This window comes from Rhipicephalus microplus, unplaced genomic scaffold, assembly GCF_043290135.1.
Source record: "Rhipicephalus microplus isolate Deutch F79 unplaced genomic scaffold, USDA_Rmic scaffold_228, whole genome shotgun sequence".
Taxonomy (NCBI): Eukaryota; Metazoa; Arthropoda; class Arachnida; order Ixodida; family Ixodidae; genus Rhipicephalus; species Rhipicephalus microplus.
The window spans coordinates 155,947-163,907 of NW_027464799.1; the positions used below are offsets into that span (position 1 = coordinate 155,947).

Sequence of the window (7,961 nt, forward strand, 5' to 3'; positions counted from 1 at the left end):
TATTTCGACGTGCTCGCCGGCGACCGTCGCACGAGTACGGCAAAGCGCGTCTGCCGGGGCGAGGTTTGCGATGCCGACGAAAAAGTGGGAAGCGCCGCTCGGATCTTCGCCGTTTTTGCAGGAGTGAGTGGCGGCCCTCCTGCGAGACCAAGAAGCATCGACTCGCGCACGATATCGGTGTCTTTCGACGTGCCCGCCGGCCACCGCCGCACGAGTACGGCAAACCGCGTATGCCGGGGCGGGGTTGGCGACGCCGACGCAAAAGTGGGAACCGCCACTAGGATGTTCGCCGTTTTTGGCAGAGTGAGTGCTGGCACACCGGCGACGCGAAAGAGCGCGAAAGCGCCCACGAAAGTGGCGTATTTGGACGTGCTTGACGGCGACCGCTGCAGGAGTACGAAAAACCACGTCAGCCGGGGCGAGCGACCCACGGCGGTCTGGGTGCTTATCGCTGCTATTATAGGGGCACCCCGGCAGACGCAGAAAAAAAAAATTTTTTTTCGACCTTCTTTTTTGCTGGTCGAGCTCGGGTAACCCAGGTCGCAATGGGAGCCGCGCACGAAAGCGGCGTCGCGAGACGCGTTCGCGGTCGCTAGTCGCACGAGCTCGGCAACCGCGTCAGCCGGCGCGGAGTTCGGGATGCCGACGGCTAAGTGGGTACCGCTGCTCGGATGTTCGCCGTTTTTGGCCGAGTGAGTGCTGGCACTCCGGCGAAGCGAAACGGGGCCGATTCGGGCACGATATCGGCGTATTTCGACGTGCTCGCCGGCGACCGTCGCACGAGTACGGCAAAGCGCGCCTGCCGGGGCGAGGTTTGCGATGCCGACGAAAAAGTGGGAAGCGCCGCTCGGATCTTCGCCGTTTTTGCAGGAGTGAGTGGCGGCCCTCCTGCGAGACCAAGAAGCATCGACTCGCGCACGATATCGGTGTCTTTCGACGTGCCCGCCGGCCACCGCCGCACGAGTACGGCAAACCGCGTATGCCGGGGCGGGGTTGGCGACGCCGACGCAAAAGTGGGAACCGCCACTAGGATGTTCGCCGTTTTTGGCAGAGTGAGTGCTGGCACTCCGGCGAAGCGAAAGAGCGCGAAAGCGCCCACGAAAGTGGCGTATTTGGACGTGCTTGACGGCGACCGCTGCAGGAGTACGAAAAACCACGTCAGCCGGGGCGAGCGACCCACGGCGGTCTGGGTGCTTATCGCTGCTATTATAGGGGCACCCCGGCAGACGCAGAAAAAAAAAATTTTTTTTCGACCTTCTTTTTTGCTGGTCGAGCTCGGGTAACCCAGGTCGCAATGGGAGCCGCGCACGAAAGCGGCGTCGCGAGACGCGTTCGCGGTCGCTAGTCGCACGAGCTCGGCAACCGCGTCAGCCGGCGCGGAGTTCGGGATGCCGACGGCTAAGTGGGTACCGCTGCTCGGATGTTCGCCGTTTTTGGCCGAGTGAGTGCTGGCACTCCGGCGAAGCGAAACGGGGCCGATTCGGGCACGATATCGGCGTATTTCGACGTGCTCGCCGGCGACCGTCGCACGAGTACGGCAAAGCGCGCCTGCCGGGGCGAGGTTTGCGATGCCGACGAAAAAGTGGGAAGCGCCGCTCGGATCTTCGCCGTTTTTGCAGGAGTGAGTGGCGGCCCTCCTGCGAGACCAAGAAGCATCGACTCGCGCACGATATCGGTGTCTTTCGACGTGCCCGCCGGCCACCGCCGCACGAGTACGGCAAACCGCGTATGCCGGGGCGGGGTTGGCGACGCCGACGCAAAAGTGGGAACCGCCACTAGGATGTTCGCCGTTTTTGGCAGAGTGAGTGCTGGCACTCCGGCGAAGCGAAAGAGCGCGAATGCGCCCACGAAAGTGGCGTGTTTGGACGTGCTTGACGACGACCACCGCAGGAAAACGAAAAACCACGTCAGCCGGGGCGAGCGACCCATGGCGGTCTGGGTGCTTATCGCTGCTATTATAGGGGCACCCCGGCAGACGCAAAAAAAAAAAAAATTTTTTTTCGACATTCTTTCTTGCTCGTCGACCTCGGGTGACCCAGGTCGCAGTGGGAGCCGCGCACGAAAGCGGCGTCGCGAGACGGCTTCGCGGTCGCTAGTCGCACGAGCTCGGCAACCGCGTCTGCCGGGGCGGAGTTCGGGACGCCGACGGCTAAGTGGGAACCGCCGCTCGGATGTTCGCCGTTTGTGGCCGAGTGAGTGCTGGCACTCCGGCGAAGCCAAACGGGGCCGATTCCGGCACGATATCGGCGTCTTTCTACGTGCTCGCCGGCGACCGTCGCACGAGTACGGCAAAGTGCGTCTGCCGGGGCGGGGTTTGCGACGCGTACGCAATAGTGAGAACCGTCGCTCGGATGTTCGTCGTCTTTCGCCGAGCCAGTGCTGGCACTCCGGCGAAGCCGAACGGAGCCGATTCGGGCACGATATCGGCGTCTTTCCACGTGCTCGCCGGCGACCGTCGCACGAGTACGGTAAACCGCGTCAGCCGGGGCGGAGTTCGGGACGCCGATGCGAAAGTGGGAAGCGCCGCTCGGATCTTCGCCGTTTTTGGAGGAGTCAGTGGCGGCACTCCGGTGAAGCCAAGGTGCGCCAATTCGCGCACGATATCGGCGTCTTTCGACGTGCCCGCCGGCCACCGTCGCACGAGTACGGCAAACCTCGTCTGCCGGGGCGGGGTTTGCGACGCCGACGCAAAAGTGGGAACCGCCGCTCGGATGTTCGCCGTTTTTGGCAGAGTGAGTGCTGGCACTCCGGCGAAGCGAAAGAGCGTGAATGCGCCCACGAAAGTAGCGTATTTGGACGTGCTTGACGGCGACCGCCGCAGGAGTACGAAAAACCACGTCAGCCGGGGCGAGCGACCCACGGCGGTCTGGGTGCTTATCGCTGCTATTATAGGGGCACCCCGGCAGACGCAGAAAGAAAAAAAAAAAAAATGGGGACATGGCGTGCGTCACCGTGCGGCTTCGCAGCGTTGCCGAAGTCGCCGAGCCCTTCGACTGAGCCGAACGGCGGACAGGGAACGTTGGTCGGCCGTTCTAACCTGTCGGTGCCACGCCGAGACGTCGTTAAGGAAAACCGCGTCGTGGGCCTCTACGACGCCGTCGAGTCGTTGTACGTTTGGTGTCCAGCGTGTCGGCGGCGAGTAGCGGACACGTCGTTCACGACTTCGGTCTTTCGCAGTCGACGCGAACTTGCGGAGAGTCGTGGTGCCTCACGTTTTCGGCAGAAACCGCGGCGGAATTTTCCCGTGCGTGCGCGCACGACCTCGGTGCTGTGCCGTCAGCGTAGTGTTGCACAAACTCGTGGCCTACCCAAGGTGCGGTACGTTTGCGGCCGTATCCTCGGTGGGAATTTCGTGAGTAGGGTCGCAAATTCTACGACCTCGGCGGGTTTGAGAGCGACGTAGACTTGTGGCACGCTCAACGTGCCACACGTTTCGGGGCACACCCGCGGTGAAATTTTCTCGAGTACGCTCGTATTAGTGCCCAAGGAGGTCTGGGTACTTATCGCTGCTATTATGTGGGGGTTCTCGTGAGCGGCGTACGCGAAAGCGACCGGGTGTCTGATATGCGGCGGGCTTCGGCCTCGTCAAGCGTGTCCTCGGGTCTGCTCCAGGGGAATCCACGGCAGTCGTCTGCAGCCTCATCCGCTTGATGCGTTAGGGGCTGGTTGTCGGACGGTGCCGTTTTACCACGATATCGAGGTGTGTTCCGTGTCGTCCTCGGGCGATTCAGATGCGAAAGCGCCGAAGACGCGGGCGTGACCCGTCGTCTGGCGGCTTTGCAGTCTCGGCTCCGTTGCTAGTTCCGGCCGGTCCACCGACAGTGCAGCGGGCTTGGGCAACCCGCACGGCGCGACCGAGTCGATGCAACGAAAAAGAGCGAGCATGAACGTGCTTCTTGCCGCACGGCTCCCACTCGTCTTTCGGGAAGGTTGTGCCGTAGCGAGCTCGAACGCCGTCATCTCGGAGTGCAAAATAAGCGTGTTGGGGCGCCTGAAGGTGGCCTCCGCCGCACACAGACTGCGTCCGGCCCGCCGAAGGCGAGGACGGACGCGCAGTCGAACGATTACCTGGTTGATCCTGCCAGTAATCATATGCTTGTCTCAAAGATTAAGCCATGCATGTCTAAGTACATGCCGAAATAAGGCGAAACCGCGAATGGCTCATTAAATCAGTTATGGTTCCTTAGATCGTTTCTTCCTACTTGGATAACTGTGGCAATTCTAGAGCTAATACATGCAGTGAGCCTGGAGCCCTTTGGGTAACGGGTGCTTTTATTAGACCAAGATCGATCGGGTTTCGGCCCGTATTGTGTGGTGACTCTGGATAACTTTGTGCTGATCGCATGGCCACGAGCCGGCGACGTTTCTTTCAAGTGTCTGCCTTATCAACTTTCGATGGTAGGTTACTTGCTTACCATGGTTGTTACGGGTAACGGAGAATCAGGGTTCGATTCCGGAGAGGGAGCCTGAGAAACGGCTACCACATCCAAGGAAGGCAGCAGGCGCGCAAATTACCCACTCCCGGCACGGGGAGGTAGTGACGAAAAATAACAATACGGGACTCTTTTGAGGCCCCGTAATTGAAATGAGTACACTCTAAATCCTTTAACGAGGATCAATTGGAGGGCAAGTCTGGTGCCAGCAGCCGCGGTAATTCCAGCTCCAATAGCGTATACTAAAGCTGCTGCGGTTAAAAAGCTCGTAGTTGGATCTCAGTTCCAGACGAGTAGTGCATCTACCCGATGCGACGGCTCGGACTGAACATCATGCCGGTTCTTTCTTGGTGCACTTCATTGTGTGCCTCGAGATGGCCGGTGCTTTTACTTTGAAAAAATTAGAGTGCTCAACGCAGGCGAGTCGCCTGAATAAACTTGCATGGAATAATAGAACAAGACCTCGTTTCTGTTCTGTTGGTTTTTGGAATACGAGGTAATGATTAAGAGGGACGGACGGGGGCATTCGTATTGCGGCGCTAGAGGTGAAATTCTTGGACCGTCGCAAGACGAACTACTGCGAAAGCATTTGCCAAGAATGTTTTCATTGATCAAGAACGAAAGTCAGAGGTTCGAAGGCGATCAGATACCGCCCTAGTTCTGACCATAAACGATGCCAACCAGCGATCCGCCTGAGTTACTCAAATGACTCGGCGGGCAGCTTCCGGGAAACCAAAGTATTTGGGTTCCGGGGGAAGTATGGTTGCAAAGCTGAAACTTAAAGGAATTGACGGAAGGGCACCACCAGGAGTGGAGCCTGCGGCTTAATTTGACTCAACACGGGAAAACTTACCCGGCCCGGACACTGGGAGGATTGACAGATTGAGAGCTCTTTCTTGATTCGGTGGATGGTGGTGCATGGCCGTTCTTAGTTGGTGGAGCGATTTGTCTGGTTAATTCCGATAACGAACGAGACTCTAGCCTATTAAATAGGTGCGGGGTTCCCAGCACCTTACAACCTTCTTAGAGGGACAAGCGGCTCCTAGCCGCACGAAACAGAGCAATAACAGGTCTGTGATGCCCTTAGATGTCCGGGGCCGCACGCGCGCTACACTGAAGGAAGCAGCGTGTCTTTATCCCTGTCTGAAAAGACTGGGTAACCCGTGGAACTTCTTTCGTGATTGGGATAGGGGCTTGCAATTGTTCCCCTTGAACGAGGAATTCCCAGTAAGCGCGAGTCATAAGCTCGCGTTGATTACGTCCCTGCCCTTTGTACACACCGCCCGTCGCTACTACCGATTGAATGATTTAGTGAGGTCTTCGGACCGATGTCCGGCGCGGCCTTTCGGTTGCGCCGGTCTGTTGGAAAGATGACCAAACTTGATCATTTAGAGGAAGTAAAAGTCGTAACAAGGTTTCCGTAGGTGAACCTGCGGAAGGATCATTAACGGATTGTGAAGGGTGAGCGCCTCAGCTGCGTCTGCGCCCGACACTTTCTGCCGCTGACCCCGTTTGGACGCGGGGTCGGCTTTTCCCCACGGGGCTGCCTGAATGTGGAGCGGCACCCCGTGACAAATTGTTGCGCCCAGCGGACGCCAACACCGCGACCTTGGACGGTCGGCCAGGTGGCGGACGCGGGTACAAACGGCGCAACGCACTCATAGGTCGGCTTTCGACCCGCCACTGCACCGTGGCTCGAAGCGCTCGAAATGCGCGACCCGACCGCTGCGGGACCGCCTAGTACTGTAAACAGGAGCGGCGGAGCGCGAACGGCGAGTCGTGGTTACGTCGGTAGAAGGCGAGGCTGCGCGTTCCCGAAACGCCAGCCGAGTGCCCTCCCGACCGTTCGAGCGTGCAAGAACGAGACCCGACAATCGCGCGGCGACTGCCAAGTACGAGAGGAACGGCACAAGCGTCGGCGGTCGGTCAAGGAACTGGCGATGTGACGGGTCCGCTGTGCACCAGTGCATACCGTCCCGCCGTCCGCGGCAAGCGCCTCCGCGTCCTCGGGTGACGGAGGCTGCCGGTCGGTTCTTGCAGGCGAGGGATCTCGCTGGCACCGGTTCGCGTTGACGCGCGGCCGGTCATGGCACGGCGATGCGACGGCCGAGGTGCGCAGTACTCGATGGAGGAACCGCACGCTCCGATGACCGTCCCGCCCTCCGCGGCGTATGCGTACCGACCGTAATGGTTGCAGCAGCGCCGGCCGGCTTTTGAATTCGCCACACGAAACACGGTGCGAGATCGCGGTTAGGGGAGCGTCGACGTTGCCAGGCGTTTTGCTTGCTGCCGAGGGAAAGGCGGCACGGCCACGTCGCGCTCGTCGCGATTAGCGGGTCTGCGCGCTTTGGGAAGGTGCCGCAACGACTTGCCGAAAGAGGAAGCACGGAAGAACGAGGGACTTGGACGTCCCGACAATTGAACGCACTTGCGGCCAGGCCCTTGCTGGCTTCGTTCTTCCGCCTCGAGTAGGCTCGTACGCGGCTCCGGCGCCGAAAGTGGTCCTTGGCACCGACTTCGGTGGACGTGGGAAGTGCCGCGCAAGTACGGCGCGCCTGGCTCCACCTGTTGGCTAAAGTAGGCAGCCGGATCGGCATTTTGGTGTGCGGTGGCAAACCGTGGATGCGAAAAAAGCTTGTGCGATTTCGTGGAACAAAAAGCGGGGGTCCCCCTTTTTATGCGGAGGAGACCGACCCGCCTGCCGTGGTGAACCGCGACGCCACGGTAAAAACGGGAGAGGCTTGTCGATGGGACCGTGCATCCCGCGCTCCACGGAGGCCGGGAGGCGGCCGCCCGAGGAAATGTGTAGCCGTCGAGGCCCGCATCTGCGTGCACTCTTATCCAAATGGGTGTACCGCAGGCATTTTCTGGTTAGGCGGGCCAATGAGAGCGAGCACACAACGATACCTACGGGTCCGGCTTGGAGAACCGGCTTCGACGCCTCCCGAGTATTTATAGAGGGGTGGACCACGAAAGCACTCGCAAGTAGCGAAAGCGAAACGCCGTCCGAAACACACCGTTTGCTCGATTTGCGGCAGCCGAAAAAGGCGCGGCAGAGTTTTGGAGTCCAAGCGTGCGCTGAAAAGCGCCCTTCTTGGCCACTGTTTGGCCGAGTGCCAGAAACGTTTGGTTTTGACTGTACGGAATTGAACAAACACTTTTTCACGACTCTAAGCGGTGGATCACTCGGTTCTCGGGTCGATGAAGAACGCAGCCAGCTGCGAGACTTGGTGTGAATTGCAGGACACACTGAGCACTGATTCTTTGAACGCACATTGCGGCCTTGGGTCTTCCCTTGGCTTCGTCTGTCTGAGGGTCGGATCACATATCAAGAGAGCCTTCGGCGCACAAGGGAACGTGAGCCGTCGACTCGTTTTGACCGCGTCGGCAACACGGACAGCACGCTGAACACCTCACAGCGAGCGCCAACAGCGGCCACTCAAGGGCGAGACGGTGGCGACCGTCGTGCCAGAGCCCAACCGAAACGGGGGCGACCGACTGCATTGAGGATGTGGCACCTCGTTGAGA

General features: G+C 59.7%; 2 non-coding genes across 2 annotated transcripts; both read left to right on the forward strand.

The window, feature by feature from the left end:
- Nucleotides 1–4,065: 4,065 nt before the first annotated feature.
- On the forward strand, nt 4,066–5,880 carry LOC142792563 (small subunit ribosomal RNA). Its single transcript, XR_012891027.1, has one exon. It is a non-coding gene; the product is annotated as a small subunit ribosomal RNA (ribosomal RNA).
- A 1,719-nt stretch (nt 5,881–7,599) lies between these two features.
- On the forward strand, nt 7,600–7,752 carry LOC142792552 (5.8S ribosomal RNA). The gene has a single exon (XR_012891016.1). It is a non-coding gene; the product is annotated as a 5.8S ribosomal RNA (ribosomal RNA).
- The last annotated feature ends 209 nt before the right edge of the window (nt 7,753–7,961 follow it).